At 38.9% G+C, this 20,546-nt stretch overlaps 1 protein-coding gene and 1 non-coding gene across 40 annotated transcripts in view; both read left to right on the top strand.

The window, feature by feature from the left end:
* FHIT (fragile histidine triad diadenosine triphosphatase) overlaps positions 1-20,546 on the top strand; it is a 1,451,597-nt gene that overhangs the window by 965,229 nt on the left and 465,822 nt on the right. The gene's annotated exons all lie outside the window — the stretch shown is intronic.
* LOC137233219 (U6 spliceosomal RNA) lies at positions 15,629-15,731 on the top strand. The gene has a single exon (XR_010947379.1). It is a non-coding gene; the product is annotated as a U6 spliceosomal RNA (small nuclear RNA).

Raw genomic sequence — 20,546 nt, 5'->3', positions numbered from 1 at the left:
TCTGGCAGAAAGAAGGAAAAAGAGAAGGGGCAAAAACAGTCAGATTGGAAGATGTATCTATTTGAGGCCAACATATGCTCAGCTAAAAACCGAGAATGCCATTATTAAGGAGGAAGAACTAAAGGGATATTGATGACATGTCTGGTAGTAATATGTACTTTGCCAAAAGACAAACACTTGAATAGATTTTGTGAAAATTTAAATGAAAAAGCTTTTAGGTACTGAGAATTTAGGAGTGAAACAATTTCAAGCCAACAGGAAACATAGGTTTTAAAATAAAGGCATTGTGAAAATAAGTAAAATATCTATTTTATTTGAAGTGCTCAACTGCAGATTGGAGAAAACTACCACATGATGCTGCAAGGTTTTCTTTGTTTTTGGTAGTATCCTCTTATTCATGTTAGGGAAGAAGAGAGGACAGAAAATGGGAAATGTGCAGTGCATGTATGTTTAATTTTTTAGTTGCTCCCCAATATTAATGAGGCTCTAATAAATCATTGACATTTTAGTGTAATTTACATAGCCTCTTTTTATAATGATTACATTGTGATTTCCATTTTCCTCACCAGTAATTGTGATCAGTCATTGGATTGTTATGAAAATTCTTCTCTATCTAGAAGCTAAGGAACATATTAAAAACCTTTGGAAACTTAAGTAAGTAACAATAATGAATTATGAAATTACTGGAGGTGATAGTGATCAGTAGAATAATAAAATGTAATTACAGTAAGCCCCACTTCTTCCTTTTATAACAATCCTCTTTGTTCTGAAAATAAAAATTTAAAAACAAAAGCAAGAGAAGCTAACTCCTACTTAGCCATGGAGATTTGTAACTCATCTCTTCCCCCTCGGTGCTTAGGACTATGGGGTAGCTATCTAGGGATGGGTCCATGGAATCAGCATTTTGCTGGTGGTCAGCACCCTTTCCAGGTGACTCTTTGACATCTGAGAACTTGTTTCTTTTCTACCATCTCTCTTTGCCTTGACTGCCACTCATACTCCATTGGTTCCCTCTTCCTTTCAACTTTTGTGGAAAGGGCAAATGCTATAGATTAGAAGGAACACAGGAAACTGTTATAGAAATATCTTCTTTGTCCATGTGTTACAAACATGTAAATAAATGTATTTGTTTACATGTTCATTATCCTCCTTATTGGAAAATGTTAGGAAGAGTAGTTGAAATTCCTAAAAAATTCAAGATTTTCAATATAAATGTAATAAAACATAAGACCTAGGTAATGATAATTAAAATAACAGAACTTACCAGCACGTGTGGAGCTTTTTCTGTGTAGGAGGCACAGTGCTGACGCTGCGGACGTAGGTGGAAAACACTGATCTGGAGCTCGCAGCTCACTGGGAGAAGCTGACAAGTAAATAGGCAGTTTTATTGTGTTGCCATTTCTATACTGTTTGTTGGACAAACGTAATGAAGACCTTGTCAGGAAGAAGGAATGGGGATGATCTTTAGCGTGGGGCTTCACATCCAATCTTATCATTTGATAAATTTTCTATGTTTCCTTGGCATCTGATAAAGAATGCAGATCTCATTAGCATTACCTTTGGGAATGATCACACAGAATTTAGGAAGAAATCTCAGGGAAGTCTTTGAAGAAACAAAATGCATAGATAAATGTGTACTTAAACTTCTCTGGTGAAGTGCCTTCCGCCCTACTCATTTTCCTAAAATGTCTTGCAAGTGCCTCACTAGCTTCAGTGTTGAAAAAGTACTGGCTGTGATGAGTTCACACAAAGGAATACGTATGTGCATCTAGATTCTTGCAAGTAAGTCTGCTTTGCAGTAAGAGGTCCCCACAAGTCCTGAAACAGTTTCCTTTATTCCTTCTGTGTGAGAAAACCCTGACATGTTTTAACCATTTTAAACTTTTTTTTTTGTTTTTTCCCCAAATGAGATTACTTCTTTTCCATTTCCCGCTGTTTATTTTAAGGGAGTTGTAACTCTTGAATCTGAGGGTTGCTAATAGGTTTTGAAGGGAATCGCAAAGGCAGCATCTTCCTACTTCCTGCCAGCTGGTCTGGACTTGGTTTCCACCAACACAAGAGCGCAGGTTGAGTTGTCCTTTCCCACCTGGCTTCATGCAGGACCAGCTTCTCTCCCAAGTGCTCTGCTTCTGTCATCCCTCTTCCTCCTAGTTCTTTGTTCTATGGTATTTGAATTGGATAAAAATTATTCTCAGACTAAGGCAAAGTACTCTTTTATGAGGTAGTTCATTTGTGCTCCCATGATGTTTTTTTCTCATTATGCAATAGTTCTAAAAACAGAACGTATTCCTATTGATGAAGGGTCTTAATCCCGATACTGAAGTCTTCAGTAGCCATTTTGCATCCTTCGTAGCGTGTGCTTTAGAGTGATCTTCTGTTTCGATGGTGGAATTTAAAGGGTTTAGTTATTAGTCTTTTTTTTTTTTTTTAATTGCCAACTGTAACTTAATAGCTACAGAACTGCTTCTTAACAGGTATCAGCAACAGAAATACAAATTTGGAACAATGAACTGTTTTTTTTTTTCATTCTCTCCGATGAAGACTCTAATTTTCTGTTAGAAGATTCAGAAAGCAGTTGAGTGGCTTCTGTTGATCAGAATCCACTTCATGGTTTCCATGCAGGGTGACTTGTCTCTGATCTGCTGTGGTAGATCAATGCTGTTGATACTGAGAATCTAACTTTGTAAACTAGAACTACTAATTATAACACCATATGCTTGTTTACATAATATTATATAATTTTCATAAACTTTTCCTGTCTGTTGTTGTACTTATGGTAGCGTATGCCAGTATTACCATTCAATTCATGAGAAACGCAGGCTTCCATTGGTTGACTGCCCAGCTAATTTTCATAAGGCCAATAAGGAGGAGAGCTGAATGAAGAACCAAGCCTTCAGCTTCTTGGACATCTTGTCTGTAGACATGGCTTCTCTTCTGGGCGCTAAAATGAAGTCAATTTATTCAAGTCCAACAATCAGGTGATCTTTCATTTCTGTAAATATTTAGTGTACTTATTCACTAAGCGGAAGTTGAACAAGGGCAAACTTGTATCATTTTTCTTTATTTAAACTTTATTTAAAGTTAAATATATACATGTTTCTATGCTTCGGCGAAATTTTTGCTCACTAGAAAGTCATTGAAGATTCTGGAGAGTCGAAAGCCTCTTCACATGTTTGTCATATCCAAAACAAAAGGATACATTTTAAATGATGTATTAATTCCTTAGTTGACTATCAAATTCTCATGAAGCAGAAAAGAGTACATAGTCACCCTCTTTTTATATTATCATTTTTATTTTATATTTGAATATTCACTTTAATTAGCAGAATATCAGAGAAGATAAAAAAGTAAACACCTTGTTCACATGCACTACCATTTTCTATGTATTTTTTAATGATAATTTACAAAATTTTAGACTTCATAAAATGCTTAATCTGCAGAATAATCAATATAGGGCACTTTTACCTTTGGGATGCTACATAACAGTGTCTTAAATATTTTTTCCTTATTTGAGATATAATTGACATATCGAACTGTCTACGTTTAAGGTGTACAGCATGATTTGACCTACGTATATCATGAAATTCCACAGTAACTTTAGTGAACATTCATCATCTCATATAGATACAAAATAAAAGAAAAAGAAAAAAACTACTTTTTCCTTGTGATAAGAACTCTTAGGATTTCCTCTCTTAACATCTTTTATATATAACATACAACAGTGTTAATTATATTTATCATGTTATACATTACATCTGTAGTCCTTATTTATCTTATAACTGGAAGTTTGTACCTTTTGACCACCTTCCTGCAATTCCTCCTTCCCCCAGCTCTTCACCTCTGGTAACGTCAATCGGATCTCTTTTCCTATGAGTTTGTTTTTTGAAGTATAGTTGATCTACAACACTGTGTTAGTTCCTGCTATACAACATAGTGACTTGGCATTTCTAGGCATTATAAAATGATCACTGTGATAAGTCTAGTTACCATCTCACCATACAAAGATTTTACACTGTAACTGATTGTATTTCCCAGGCTATACATTTCATTCCTGTGACTCATTTGTGTTGTAACTGGAAGTTTGTACATCTTAGCTTCCCTCACCTATTTCACTCATTCCCCAGCCTCCCTCCCCTTTGGTAGTCCCCCTCTTTTTAGATCTTCCCATTTCAAAACATAAATACATGTAAGAGGAAAATGAAGGTCAAAAACTATGGAAAGATAGGCTTTTAAAAAATGTCTCTCAAATTAAGTTTGACCTTTTGCTCACAAATAATCATGCCTGGAAGGGCTGTAGAGTAAGAATAGACGTGTGTTAAGTATGTACATACTTAGAAAAGTGCCAGGGATATTCCTAAATGTTTTCTTCAGCCATCTGTGGAACTCCTTGGACCATGTTTTAGAAAATGGTTTTAATTTTCTTTGAGGGATTATCATAACTGAAAAGGTCACAGCAATCAGCCCCATTACTAGTGCATTTGTACTTGCCAAGGCTCAGTCATGGGGAATCTCTCTGGTTTTCACATTCAATACTTTTCTTTTTGCTTTGTTGTTTGATAAGGGAGAAGAAAGTGTTGGCATGAAGGGGAAGTGAATTTGGTACCAACTCTTGTTGTTCCTGCAGCTCTGATCTTTGCCTTTCTTAAGCCTGTCATCTGTCAGGCAAAGTAAGAGTACTACTGCATTAAGGGTTTTAAAAATGAATCGATCATTTCATACTTTCAGAAAACACATTCAAGTAATCTTTAAAGTACCATTCTGTGTAGGCGATAAATTCAAGGTTCCAGCATAACGTATACATAGTGAAATTTTTTTTTTTTTTTTTTTTTTTTGCGGTACGCGGGCCTCTCACTGTTGTGGTCTCTCCCGTTGTGGAGCACAGGCTCCGGACGCGCAGGCTCAGCGGCCATGGCTCACGGGCCCAGCCGCTCTGCGGCATGTGGGATCTTCCCGGACCGGGGCACAAACCCGTGTCCCCTGCATCGGTTGGCGGACTGTCAACCACTGCGCCACCAGGGAAGCCCCAGTAGTGAAATATTTTAACCTTTCATTTCATGCTTCTCAACATTTTACGAAGCGTTTTTCTGTTCATTTTAGTTGGTGCTAAAAAACATGACTTCTAAAATTTTCTTAATAGAACTAGTTGAGTGATGTGAAAATTATTTTGTTTCCTCAGTACAAATGTTTATTTCTAATATTAGGGCAAGTTTCTTAAATTAACAGTATAACTGTGGGTTCTTTTTTGTTACTAGCCAGGGTAAAATTTTAAATATTTAATATTATTAGGTATTGCCAAGATGTAAAGGACAATATCCATTCTCCTATAGTTTATCTTAGTCATCATGGGTTTTATTCTATGCCATTTCATGTCTTAGATATTAGTTCTGGGGGAAAATCTGAGGAACTCATTAAAAAAAGGGCAGGTGTCCAATAAATTTATTTTCTTGCTCCTGTATAAATATTTGTATTCTTTTAGCATCTAATCTTCTAAGCGTGTTTCCAAAGCCCAGTATTTTTAAAAATAATAGTGGATAGTGGTATGTAAGAGCAGGATCTTAGGCATCAGGGAACAATAAAAACCTGGAAAAGTTTGAACTAAGTAGCACTCCTGTGCAATTTCCAAATTCTGGGGCTATTTAGCACTTCCTGGTATGACATAGAGCTTGGGAACCTTGGGAAGCCGGCCTCACTCTGGTTATCTATAAAATAGGAATTAAAGTTTCTATTTTATTGGATGTTAAGAGGGTGAAATGAGATAGTTTATAGGAAGACACTTATTCCAGTATCTCCCTCCTGATGTTTAAACATGAAGTGATATTGAATCCATGTTTATGTTACTGGGATGTGAGCTAAGAGTTGAGTAGGAGCCCTTTTGTATGTTTCAGTTGAACCTGTGTGCCAATCACAGTGACCTACAGTGAATCTGAACATAGGTGATTCCACACTGGGTTAGGTCATGTAGAACATAGTTGGTGTCATCAGAGTGAACAACAACAACAAAAACCTGTTGATATTCAATATATTTGTGAGGATGAGGAGAAACAGCCTTGTACTCTGGTAAGCTTGTTTTATGCATACTGTTTAACTCATTAATTCCTGGCACCTTTATATAAGGAGACATGTTCAGGGATTTTTAAGAGTAAAAAACTGAAAAACATATATTTTGATCAACCTGGGAATAATTAAATAAACTAGGTATACCCAAAGTATGGAATGCTGGTAGGTAAAAAGTATGTTAATTGAACACAGAAGTTTGCAAAACCTTTGCAAAACCTCTTGATCCCACATATGTACAATACTCTCACCCAAACAACACAAAACATGTCTGTGTATGCGTATAGCTAAATGCATGGAGAAAGGTCTGAAATTGATAACAAAGGTTGCTTCTGTGGAGGGACATAGATAAGGTAGGAGCAGTAAGGGAGAGTTTTCAAATTTTTCTATGTTGTTTAAATTTTTTTACAATGAGGATATTTTCATGTATTACTTGTATATAAAACTGAGAAAAAAAGGAAGTAAAGCACTCAATCATTTTGTAAAATCGGTAGCATCTAATTGATGGATACATGAGCATCTCCATTCACAATAAAGGACAACTAGTGATTAAAAAATACATAAGAACCAGTCCTTAAGGAAGCAATAAATTACTTACAGCAATAATTACACAATAACAAATTATACAACACTAAATTACTCAGTCGTAAACCCATTGTGCCTGGGCCCTTCACCAACCTTTAGTGATCATGAAATGAACTTCAATATTTGACAATGTTTAAGATTGAAGAGGTAAGCAGATGGTAACCTGTACTGGGCGTGAAGTGTAAGTGTAGTGGTGGGCATTGGATTCAAACAAGGAGTTTAAAGAGATACTGGCTTGCTTAATTTGTTCACTCTTCTGTTCATTCTTTTACTCTTTCATGCATTGTTTCCTGAGAAGCCGCTTTGTATCAGGCCCCAAACAAGCTGCTAGAGACACAGACCCAAGTAAGAAACCATCTTTGTCCCCGTGGGCCTCATCCAGTGACAAACATTCAGAAAGTGAATTATAATTTCTTGGGAAAATACCAGTCATTAAAGCATGGAGTCAGTAAGATCAAAGCATATAGAAGGGTGGCATTGACCTGAAAATGAGACAGGAAGGCTTTCTGAATGAAGTAGCCTCCACCTTAGGTTTTAAAATAAGCAAGAAGTACTCTGGCAGACAACAAACCTGTGTTGCGGTGGGGAGAGCTGTGTCCAGTAGAGAGCACGTTTGGGGAATTGCATGCAGACTGGGATTGCTGGAGACAAAATGCAAGACAGAATGTCCTCTCGGTTTTCCAGCAGAAGGAATTCCAGTCTAGCACTACTCTATGAGCACCGAAGCAAACAAGAGCTAGTGATTGATTTTTTTAAAAAATAAAGCACTGGGAGGATTGCTGTATTGAGTTTTGCTTTTTGCTTATTGCATCTTCCTACTAGAACCAACCTCTTTAAGGAACATAGTACACTTTCTTTAGTCCAAGTAAGGGTGACAGCTTCCTGTCGTGATGTTTTCCAGGCTTCCCTTTAGAAAAGTGTCTTCAGGCTGGGCTACCATTGCCATTTAAATTGCTTCATTGTAGACTGTGAAGGGTGCTGCTTTCTATGTGAACTTTGAGGTTAAGGACCAGTCTTTATACAATGTTCTCTTCTGGAGTTTCTCAGATATTTGGGAAGGATATACATTCACAAACTCCTTAACAGAGAACTGTCTTGCCAGTTATTTAAAGACTGAGTATCTGATGTTTTAATTGCTTTGAGAGAGAGGAACGTGGGGAATGGCCTTTGAAGGTTACTGAATGATTAGGATCTAGGCCGGTCTGCTTTTAAGGAAATGGGTGGATTTGAGAAGCTATGTCTTCCTTTCGTTACTGTTCCTGCCTCATTTGGATTTACCAGTTAGAAAGCCAAATTGCTTTAAATATAGTATCCGTGAGTTTGTATGTGTTTTAGAATCTGCCTTCCATTCCCTCCGTCTACCAACTCAGAAGTCACATGTTATTTACACTACTCTTGGTGCTCTTGGGTCCCTCAAAGCCCCAGAAGAAATTTATACTTGGGAAGGTAGATATATTAAAATTAAAAACATACTTTATTATATCTGTGATAACTGGGTACAGTTATCCTCCAATGATGCTGAGCCATTGTTATTAAAGCAAGATTTCAAAGAGGGTTTAGAAGCTACCAGTGTCCTGTAACTAATACATTTGTGTTTCTCCAACAATACATAAAGAAGCAAGCAAGGAAGGTGACACCTGCACAATGACCAGGGAGTGTAAGCTTAGCTTGGATCTTTGAGATTAAAAAGAGCTATCTCTTCTTCACAGCCTTATAGGTCAACGGGAAAAATCTTAAAAATCAATTATTTCAGTAGCCAGGAACATCTGAAAGGAAATAAAAACTTGCTTATTATGGTGACACGGTTTAAACCAGCTAAGAATCTTAGAAATGAATTTTAAAGTGTGAAGTCTGGCAACAATACATTCAGCACAATCTTTTGCTGGAAATGTAGCGATCACAAACTGTCATTTCTTTCTATATTAACCATTAATCATCTTATCAGATATGGGGTATCAAAATAATACTATGTATATATGTGTATGGATATATTATACGTAATTCAAAGGAAACTTGAAAGTATTAATTATTCATTAATTATATTAATATGTGTAAGTGTTTACTTATTATGTTGATCTATTTATTTCAAAGGAATCCCGTAGGTATTAAGTATTCATTAAAACAATACATAAACACATGTAAGGATAGTTTAACTTTCTAAGACATTAGTTATTCTTTTTGACGTTCATGTGAAATGTATGCAGTCTTCATGGTCAGGTCTAATAGCGGCTTCATTGAATGGGTCTTCATTGGACTCCTACTTTTGTGGTGGGCACTACTGTAGGCCCAGGGAACATGAAAGTGAACCAGACAGACAAGGTTCCAGTTTTGTCTGAGCACATAGTCTAGTGGTAGAGGAGACACTGATGACAGATGGCTTATTTTTGAAATGAGTTATTCAAGAAAAAAGATGATTTCCAAAAAATTATAAGGATTATGAAGAAAATAAAGCAAAAGAATGAAAGAACATAAGAGGCTGAGTAGGGAAAGGGCAGTGGAACGGGTGGGTAGGAGGAGGGCAAGGAGGGAGGATGGCTTTAGATAGCATAGTCAGAGAAGGCTCTCCAGAGAGTGATGCCACCTGAAGGAGCCACCCATGAGAACATCTGGGGAGGAGCTCTCCAGACTGATGGAAGAGCATACCTCAAGGCCCCGAAGTGTCCAAACATTTGGCATGATTAAGGCACAGGGATAACCCTTGTAGCTCTTGGGTAGTTAATAGGCAGAGCTGGGTACTGGAGGAGATCTGAGAGTGGTGAGCAGGAATCAGATCATAAAGGGCCTTTTGGACCAAGGCAAGTTCTTGGAATGTTATTCTAAGTGCATTCAGGAGCCAATGGAGATTTTAAAACTTTTTATCACAAAAATTTCAAACATACATGAAAAATGGAGAAATATAATGACTCCCCATGTACCCATTATCCAGTTTCAGTAATTAGCAACTCATGGCCAATTTTGTTTTATCTGTGCTCTCTCCCCAACGCCATCACATAATTTGAAGTTTGAGGCCTGTCATTTTGTTTGTGAATATTTCACTATCTGTAAAGCATAGAAGCTCTTTTTCAAAACATAGACACAGTACCATTATCACACCTATAACTTTTCAGTAATTCTTTAGTATCATCAAATATCTAGTCTCAGTTGGGATTTTTAGCAGGGGAGTGGTATTACCTAATTTACAATTTTTTAAAAAAGAGTTCCTACCCTGTTGTATATATCAGAGCTTAGTGGAAGCTGGGAGATCACCTAAGGACTCTTTGTTTGGGTTTGGCATCAGTGTGGCCCGAACAAGAGTGTGATGACGGAGATAGAGAGAACTGACCAGTTTTGGAGGCAGAACCCACTTGTTGGTCTTTAGTATAATTTTGGCTTGAGATACCGAGTGACTGGGGGAGAATAACAGTCAAGATGGAGAAGACTTGAGGAGAACAGCTGTGGAAGGGGAAATTAAGAATTTCATTTTGGCCTTAATTTCACCTCTGAAAATGGAGAACAATTTTTATATCAGCCTTAAAAAGAAAACGGGAAGAAAAATGGTATTATGCATCCACATTTATAGGTACTTACCTCTAATCCTGCTCTAGGATATATGTTAAGGGGAATGTGATAACGGAAGAAATAGTTTCTGTTCTTAAAAAAAGTATGGGTTTACTTGAAATCTATTCAGGCCCACTCAAGGAAAGCCTTGCACTGAGATTGCTTTGAAAGATAATAAGAATTCTGAGACGTCTGGCTGTCCAGTAACACTGCCTTCCACCAGCCTACCACAAATACAGTGACCTTACTTTCTGAACCTGAAATCGAGACCAAGGATTTGAAAATTGAGAGTGTACTTAGGGACAGTATGCAAGAATATAGGACATCAGAGCTGACTTGGGGAAAAAATGAGAAACCTTAATAACTGTGATCCCCACCATTTTTACCATTAGTTTCCACTCAAAACTTCTCTGCAGACAATGGCCTCTGAATTGGTTTACTGTCTATTATTAACATGTATAAATTAATGTATGATCATTGCTCATTGTTACCTGTTCCGGAAAAAACGTCTCCCCTCCTCCTCCTTTTCCTTCCCCTTTCTCTTTGAAGCCTCGCCTTGCTTTTGAGACCTTCTTTTTAACTAAAATCAGGCTCACCCAGGATTATCTCCCTAATTTAAATTTAAATGATTAGAAATTTGAATTACATCTGAAAAATCCCTTCAAAGCAGCACCTAGATTACTGTTTAATTGAATAAGTGGGGGTCATTGCCTAGCCATAGTGTCCTCATCTATTTAAAAGGGATAATACTTCTTGTTTGGGGAGTTAAATGAGTTGTAGCTTAGCACAGTACTTGATACCTGGTACCTCCTCATTAAGGATTAACTCTTCTATATGGTGGGGTGGGAAAGCCAAATGGTCATCACCTTATGGTGACAAAGGATCTGCCCAAACCAGATAGCATGTTGTTGACTGACAGAAGCTAGACACAGAAGAGTCCCATGCATATAAGACATGAAAATGGTCAGAATTCACCAGTGGTGTTGGAAGTCCAGATGTTGGTTACCCTTGAGGAGGTGGTCTCTGGAAGGCTCCATGAGGTGGGCTCTGGGGTGCTGATAATATCCCATTTCTTATTCTGAGCGTTGGTTATATGGAAGTGTTCAGACTGTAAAAATTCATCGAACTTGTATATGTATACTGATTTTACTTAAATAAAAATTTAAATACAATTAGATGGTAGATACCAATATTATGGATAGATAACCTTGTTGTATGTGTCATGTAGGGTGTGTATGTGTGGATGTGTGTGTGTTTTATCATTGCACAGTAGGATAGTAAGTAGAAAAATCCTTCCTCCCAAATTACAAATATGGCAGTAACTCAGAGGAAAGATGGGAGAGGGCCTTCATTAGCATATTTGACCCTATCTCATAAAGTTATTTCTGGGGAGTTTCTGTGGCTGTATCTAATGAAATTAGAATGGTTATCAAAACATTTTGAGAATCCTTTTGGACAAAAAGGCATTCTTCTCACAAGACTATTAACTCAGGGACCAGAGCAATTGAGTTTCCTTTTATGAACTGAACTTTTCTTTGCAAGACCAGTAAGTTGTCTCTTTCAAAACACAAATGCAGTGAGCTTGCATGCTCATTATCTGTTTGTCTTATGCTACCTGCATTTTCTTTTTTATGATCAGAGTCTAGGAAAGCAATTAAAAAAAAATCCTATGTCTGCACCAGAGTAATATTATCTGACACTATTGTCTAAAAAGTATAAATGAGGAATTATAATATCATTTTACAATGATAAAGGTGAACATTTGCATTTCTAAATATTGGCTTGGATACCAATACATATTTTTAGTATATTAAATAAAATGTTATATTTCCCCTTAATATTTGACTGTTGATGATGTCGTTTTATACTTTAAGTCAGCAGTGTCCAATAAGGCTTTCTGCAACGATGGACCTGTTCTATTATCTGTGCTGTCCAGTACGGCAGCCACTAGTCACATGTGGCTATACACACTGGAAATGTGCCTCGTGAACTAAGGAAGCACAATATTAATATTATTTTATCTTAATTAATTTAAATTTAAATAGCCACAGCTGGCTAGTGGCCGAAGTGTTGGACAAGGAGGTTTGAAATCTAAGTAAAATATGGTGTTCGGACCCAGGCTGATTGTACTTAATTCTTTTCAAAGAACTTCTCAAGAGTTCATCTACAGAATGTCTTTCTCAGCCTCATTACTGGTCTTCTGGTGGAAAAGTCCCCTTGTAAAGACATAGGAGGTCTCAAGGTTCTTAAACATACAGCAAAAACACCTACTTGAGTGCTTTTACCATTTCACCAATTCCTTCAATTCCTTAATCTCCTGGGCACTGTCCTTTCTCTCCCATCACAGGCTATGGCTGACTTGAGGGTTGTGTTCCCAAGATTCTGGGACATAGTAAGAAGTCAGTAAGCAGTAAGCAAATAAAGGTCTGCCACATAGTAGAAGCTTGAAAATGAAGAGTTTATATTATCATCGTGGTTATTGCCACTGTGAAGCTCAGTCTGGAGTGATATGGTCATCTCTTTGTGGTTTACTGTGAGCCAAGAGGTGTGAAGGATGAATTTACAATATTAAAAAAAATTAAATGATAAAAACAGCCAAAAAACCCTAAAAAAAACAACTGACAGCTCTCTCTCGTAACCATCTCCACACTCTTCATAGTTTGTAAAACTTACTTAGTAATTGATTTATACAACATTTTCCATTTTGTTTAAAAAATGTCAAGAAGAGGAGGCAATAATTAAAGAGGACTAACTAAAGAAAGCAAGATCAGCGGAATACAAGGGTCGGATCACTATTCCATAGACTCTGTTTTTTTTAATTAAAATTTTTTTTAATTGAAGTCTAGTTGATTTACAGTGTTGTGCCAGTCTCTGCTGTACAGCAAAGTGACTCAGTTACACACATAGAGACATTCTTTTTTTTACATTCTTTTCCATTATGGTTTGTCACAGGATATTGAGTATAGTTCCCTGTGCTGTACACTAGGACCTTGTTGTCCATCCATTCTATGTGTAATAGTTTGCATCTACTATCCCCAAACTCCCAGTCCATCCCTCTCCCTCCCCTCCTCCCCAACCATTCCATAGACTCTTGGAGCTGGAAACATGTTGGGTGTCAACTCCCTTCATGTGAAGATGAGATAAGTTAAGCACAGAGACCAGAACTAGTTGCTATGTAATACTTGTTTTATTCAAGGGGCTTGTAAGAATATTTTTGAACAGTGATGCATAGTTAACCTAATTGGGGATAAATGCTGTATATATTAAAGCAGGATCCCAAGAGTTGTTTAGTTAAGCCATATTCTTCCTTCTTCCAGGAAATCACTGAACAGAGGCAGGTAAAAAACATATGCCACAAGACTTGCAGACAGCCCTCACATTTCAAGAGAAGATACAAATAATGAAAACGTAACACACTTGAATTAAGCTATCTCCCTGGCAAGAGTCAGGAAACTTTCAATTCCTTACCTACCCCGACTTGAGTAATGAAAATATTATTTCCAGGAGTAGGAGAGTGATCCCCTGGGGAACCCTGTCTCACTCACAAGCAGAGTTAAGGTATTTGAGTTCTGAAACATATGCCAAAAAATCCAATAACATATGAAACAGCCAAATATGTTCATTTTTATTAAGAATCTCAATAAATGTCACTTTCTGGTGCCGGTGAAGTGCTGTGAAACTGGTGGGGAGTGTTTGGGGATTCCACTGAATCACGGATGGTTGCAGCTCATTGCTCCAGCCCATCTTTTTAATATGTGTTGTGTTATGTGGTTTAGTCCGAGAAGAAAACTTATTTTGGCTTACTTCCTTCACACGAATGGGAAGAATTTTGATTTGCTACGTATCTCTGAGCTCTGGTACGTTTTCTCATCCTCCTAACTGCTAGTTTATTTATTTATTTATCCTTAATATTTATTTATTTATTTGGCTGTGCTGGGTCTTAGTTACCACATGCAGGATCTTTAGTTGCGGCACGAGGGAACTTTTATTGATAGTTGCGGCAGGCATGCAGGATCTAGTTCCCTGACCAGAGGTCGAACCCAGGCCCCCTGCGTTGGGAGGTTGAGGTCTTAACCACTGGACCATTAGGTGAGTCCCTAACTGTTAGTTTATTGAGGTTAAGTGCTTTCTTTTGTGGTTGTGTGGAAAGGACTTACGATTTTTCTTTAAATTAAATCTGATTCAATTACCACATTAGATAGGTAGACGTTTTTGCCAGAGAAGAGAGAGGCTCACTTTCACATAGAGGGCCAGAACAGTTTTAGACAGGAGGTGAGACCTTAGTGTCCACAGAGGGAAGCTTGCTGGGAAACCAGCACTTGTCAAGGAAAAAGGACTGCAGCGTGATTATTACTTCTCATTCTAGAGACACTCACATACTCCTCTGAGTCCCCTTCCTGACTGTTCCTCCCTCCTCTATATCTAGACTCTGGTGACAACTAACTGTTGCTTTCCCTACTTGCTTCCTTCCAGCCTGGAGACTGTCCGTTTCTCATTTTCTCAAAGTACTTCTTACCTGCAGCCACGGACCATAGCAGACACACTAAAGCTTTAGGCTAAAGGAGGGGGATCACAGAACATAGCAGTATAATACAGGCAATAATTTTTAATTGAACAGAGGACAGCTCTCTTGTAAAAATCCATTGGTCATTCTTCGACACAGGGCATTTCTCCCAGATGGTGTGCCAGGTCGAATTCCCCTGAGGCCAGTTGTTAACATCTGCTCCAACCTGTGTCTTCCTACAGTCATGACATCTCCTCTCTGTTGGCGGGCCTCATCCCATGATCCAATATTATGTTTTTTCTTTTTTTTTTTTACAAATTCATTCATTCATTCATTCATTCATTCATTATTTATGGCTACATTGGGTCTTCGCTGCTGTGCACGGGCTTTCCCTAGTTGCGGTGAGCCAGGGCTACTCCTCGTTGCAGTGCGCAGGCTTCTTATTGCAGTGGCTTCTCTTGTTGCGGAGCATGGGCTCTAGGTGCGTGGGCTTCAGTAGTTGTGGCTCGCGGACCCTAGAGCACAGCCTCCGTTGTTGTGGCACACGGGCTTAGTTGTTCCGAGGCATGTGGGATCTTCCCAGACCAGGGCTCGAACCTGTGTCTCCTGCACTTGCAGGCGGATTCTTAACCATTGCGCCACCAGGGAAGCCCAATATTATGTTTTACAAACAGAGGATCCAGCCACCCTGGGTCCCTTCAGCAAGGTAGAGTCACAGAAATGCTGAAATGACCATTTTTCCTTTAACATGACTGAATTCCTAAGCAGGGCTTTGTCCTCTACCAGTCCTGTTAATGGAAATACAAAGAAGAAGAAGGTTTTAGTTGGTCTTAGCCCAGAATATGCTGTTTATAGGTCATCTGTCCCCTCCCCCATCCTACCATTGTTTCAAGTTACAGCTCAGTTTTGTCGATCCCTAAATCACTGTCTTAAAAGAGGACAAATGTTGTGCTCACTTCAGCAGCACATATACTAAAATTGAAATGATACGGAGAAGAGTAGCATGGCCCCTGCACAAGGATGACAAATTCGTGAGTCATTCCATATTTTTTGAATTGGGAGATTGGGATTGACATATATATACTACTATGTATAAAGCAGATAACTAATGAGAAGCTACTGTATAACACAGGCAGCTCTACTCGGTGCTCTTTGGTGACCGAAATCCAAAAAAAGAGGGGATATATTTATACATATGGCTGATTCACTTTGCTATACAGCAGAAACTGATACAGCAGTGTAAAGCAACTATACTCCAATAAAAAAAATTAAATTAAAAACTACTACTGAATTCTGATGTTCAAAAAAAAAGGACACATTTTGCTTTAAATGCTTATTAATTATTTCTATAGTATTTAACAGAGCAGCCTTTTGGGAGGTAAGCCTGTCTACTACTTCTACTTATCTCCCTTGGGATATTAAGCTCCAACTGAGTGCCGTGTGACATACGAGCACCAGACTGCATGGTTTCTTGTGTCTGCCCTTTCTTTCCTCTCTGCCTGGGAGGGCCTCTCCAACTCCCTCCCCGCACCCCCAGTCCTCAGGACATTTCTATCTGGACCATACCTCCTGGTCCTTTAGCCTTCTTTTTGAACTTTCTCCCACTCCTTAGGCAAAGACAGACATTCCGTCTGATTTCTGCCAATATTCTTTACATCATTTATCAGCTCTCTCATTTTCCGTTCCATTGGCAGTTGCTCCTTTAGATTGTAGATCACTTCAGAGGAGGCACGTACCTGTCTCTTGTTTTCCTAGGATCTGGTGTAAGTCCTCAGGAAGTGTTTGCGTGAAAGTGTGAACTAAGGTGGGACATTGTAAGAATATCCAGTTTAGTTTGTCAGTATGTAGTTAACCACATCCCTGGATAAAGCATCTTACCAGCTGCCCAGGGGATAAAAGATGAGTAGGGACCTAGGGCTACCATAGCGGAACAGAGTGTGGTCTGTGAACTATTAAAAACTCAGTATGTGATCATTCTTGGAAGGGGGACAGAAGCAAAGTGCAGTGAAAGATCCAGTAATGGAGAAATTATACCTAGTTGTGGAAGAGGACAATTTAACAAGCAGTACTCCTGTATTGATTTGAAATCTGAAAACCCTGGTGACAGATATAGAGAGAAGGCCCAGCCTGCCCTCATGGAGAATATGGTTAGGGAAGCCATACAATTTGCCTTCCAAAAGAGGAAGTTTGCAAGAACATGGATAAACTGGAACTTCATGGTTACCCTGATTATAATCTAGTAGGAACATAAATACAAGGAGAGACTTCATGAAGGGAACCTTCAGAAGATCCTTGAGAAATCAGTGAAGACACCTACAAGAGCAGATTATAGGTCTTGAAGGAAAAGGAAGCACACTCTTTATTAAAAAACAAATTTTCTTCAATGCTTAGGTTAATTAACCTCTGCACTTACAGAAAAATGGGTCTACTCCTTGTCGTTTGTCATAGTTTTGTGTAAGGATCAGCTCAGGACAGTTTTACCTTGACCAGTGTGTATATACTGACAGTACGTAGTATATGTAGTGGAACTTCAGAATAGGAAGCTTGGATTCTCCTTTCAACTTGATTTTGGGCAAGTTAAACAACCTGTATAGACCTCACTTTTCTATAAGATGGGGATAAAATGAGAAAAAAAAAATAGCTACTTCACATGGATTTTTTTTTTTTGGAGGAATAAATATGTTAAATTTCTTAGCATGGTGCTTAATAGGAACTCTGTAAAGATGAGCTGTTATTGTTAATTTTTTATTTTGTATAGTTAAAACTTTACACAGGACACAAAGACATACTTCTACAAGTTGATTTAAAAGCTACCAAGCTTAGGGCTTCCCTGGTGGCACAGTGGTTGAGAGTCCACCTGCCGATGCAGGGGACATGGGTTCGTGCCCCACTTCGGGAGGATCCCACATGCTGCGGATAGGCTGGGCCCGTGAGCCATGGCCGCTGAGCCTGCGCATCCGGAGCCTGTGCTCTGCAACAGGAGAGGCCACAACAGTGAGAGGCCCGTGTACCACAAAAAAAAAAAAAAAAAAAAAAAAAAAAGCTACCAAGCTTAACATGTTGTTTTGACAGCCATGCAAGCATCAGGAAAAAAGGTGACAAAACACAGGTACAGAACTGTGACCTCACTGGACTTTGAGAGGGAGGAGACTCAGGGGCAGGCCTGGTCAGCTGGGGGGCGCTCTGAATTCCACTGAGGGCTGCTGAAGAGGAGAGAAACCAGAGGTCTCTCCTAGGTAGTGAGATCCAAAGTTTCAGTCATTTCTCAGAGAATTCCCAGGGGTGCTAAGAAAGCAATTTAAACCTGTATCTGGGGTGGAGACTTAGCAGGGGTCTTTGGAAGAAGCCTCTGGCAGCCTGTAATTATGAAAATAAAAGTCTAATAGTATGAAAGACAGTGATTAGATTAGCAACACTTAAATTCATTGAATAGTGAAAAGAGGGCTGAGCTTGTAGACTCTCAACAAGCTTGTTGCTTAGGAGTCATGAAGGGAAGTCAGCTGTGTGTGTGCAGCTTTTATATTAGTAAATAAAAACTCTCCTGTTAGTACCTCAGGAAAGAAGTGTTTTTATTATGAAACAAAGCACAGATTGGTTATGCACTGCATAGATGCCATATAACACAGGGTTAAGAGAACAGACTCTGGTGCGTGACACACTTGAATTTGAGTCCTACTTCTGCTGTTTCCTAGCTGTGTGACTCTCTTAGCTTGGGCTGCTGTAATAAAATACTATGGACTGGGTGGCTTAAGTGACAGAGATTTATTTCTCACAATTCTGGAGGCTGGGCATCCTAAGATCAGGGTACCAGCATGGTCGCCTTCTGGTGAGGCCTCTCTTCCTGGTTTGCAGACAGCTACCTTCTTGCTGTGTCCTCACATGGCAGAGAGTGAGCGCTCCTGTCTTCTCTTCTTGTGATGAGAACATGAATCCCATCATGAGGGCACCAGCTCCATGACCTAATCTAACTCTGATTACCTCCTCATGGCCCCACTTCCAAATACCATCCTACTGGGGATTAAGGCTTCAACATATGGATTTGGGGGGATGCAGACATTCCATCCATAGCAGTGACCTTGAGCAAACATTTAAGCTCTTCATACCTAGTCCTCCCCTACAAAACAAATAATATGAGTACGTCCTCAAATCGGGTATTTTAATAAAGAGCTTGCACAGGGCCTGCCATAGAGCTAGTGCTTAGTAAACATCACCTCTTCCCATGGAACTCTGCTGTGTAATGCCCGCCTAAGGGGAGCTGGAGCCCCGGGAAGAGTGTCTCCCTTTATTTGTAATGAACTGTTTCCTCGAGTGTGGGAAGAGATCCTTTTAGATGAAAAAAAAAAATGTATGAACATGAATGTGTATGTGTTTTAATAGCCAAAGGTTAATTGCAATATGATTTGGAAATATATATATATAGTCCCCAGAAAACCCATTATTTTACAAATTTTGTTGCTTAGTATTGAGGCTTGAGTAAAAATTATTGTGTGGAAAAAAAATTGAGTAAATAATTGGTACACGTGGTACTGAGAAATGGCACAAACTGTACAGGAGGGAAGGTGAATGATTGAAATTTGGGGAACATGCAAAGGACTGTGGAGGAATAAATTTTCTTCTCTAGGGCTTGTGTTTTGCCCACCCTAGTAAGAGGGACCAGGGCTGTTTTCACAGAAAGAAGATATTGTTTCTCATGTTAGATGAAACTTCAGCCAGCTGAGTCACATGTAATCTCAGTTTTGCTCCCTTGATTATCCTCTGAGTATAACTGCTAAACTGGCAGGTTCATTTTTTTCATGCCAGATTTTGTTTTTTGAGCACTTACTGCCTACTGGATTCTGCTCTGGTTGCTGGGAAGATAGTAATAGGCAAGATAGACAAGGCCTCTGTCCTGATGGAGTGTAAATTTCTGTGTGTGTGTGACTGTCTGTGCATGTGTTTGTGGAGAGATAATCAATACGAAAACTCATAGAAAAGAGAGTAATTTCACATACCAAGTGCAATGAAAAACCTTAACTAGGGCAGTGTGATTGGGAATGGGAAAATGGATGCTCTACTCTAGATAGGAGAATCTTTGAAGAGGTGACTTTGAGTTAATACCTGAAGGAAGAGAAGGGACCAGCCATTAAAAAAAAAAAAAAATCTATGGGAAGGGTATTCCAGGCTGAGTGAGCATCAAATATCAAGAGTTTGGAATGACAGGGATTGGCCATGTTTTAGTAATAAGAATGGTACGAAAAGAAGTTGCAGAACTAAGTACGTGGCCAGATCATGAAGGAGCCTTGTAGGCAGTGCGCAGATGGTTGCATTTTATTCTAAGTATGCATCGAAGCCCGTGGAGAATTTTAAGCTGAGGAGTGATATGATCTTACCTGATACTCTCATAGATGACTGTGGCTGTTGGAAGGAGAGTGGACTGTAGGGGAACCAGGTGGGAACATGTATGCCTGTTAGGCGACCCAGGCTGGTGGTAATGGGGGGCAGTGTTCTGGTTTTCCTTTTATACTGAACTGCTGTTCTCCCGGTGCACTTGTTTTTCTCCCACCCAGAATCTTGGACTGTCTACCCTGAAGAGTTCTGTGTGCCCAAAACAAAGCAAAAAAGGTTCAGAAAACAGAACAATCTGTTGATCATAACATGTACTAAGTTAGTGGATGAGAAAGGAAGCTAGATGGAGCAGTTACTCAAAGATACTTTTACAAGACATTTTGTTTTCCATTTAGCATTTGGGACCAGTTGAATTCACAGTTACATGATTCTCAGGAGCTGTGAGGGTACATGAAGAATAATAAGGACATTGGCTAAATTCTTTAGGCAGTATGGAGCCATAATATACCACATGTCTTACTGTTAATTCATGTTGCTAGCC

Source organism: Pseudorca crassidens, chromosome 10, assembly GCF_039906515.1.
Source record: "Pseudorca crassidens isolate mPseCra1 chromosome 10, mPseCra1.hap1, whole genome shotgun sequence".
In the NCBI taxonomy this organism is placed as follows: domain Eukaryota; kingdom Metazoa; phylum Chordata; class Mammalia; order Artiodactyla; family Delphinidae; genus Pseudorca; species Pseudorca crassidens.
This window is presented reverse-complemented; position numbering and strand designations above follow the sequence as displayed.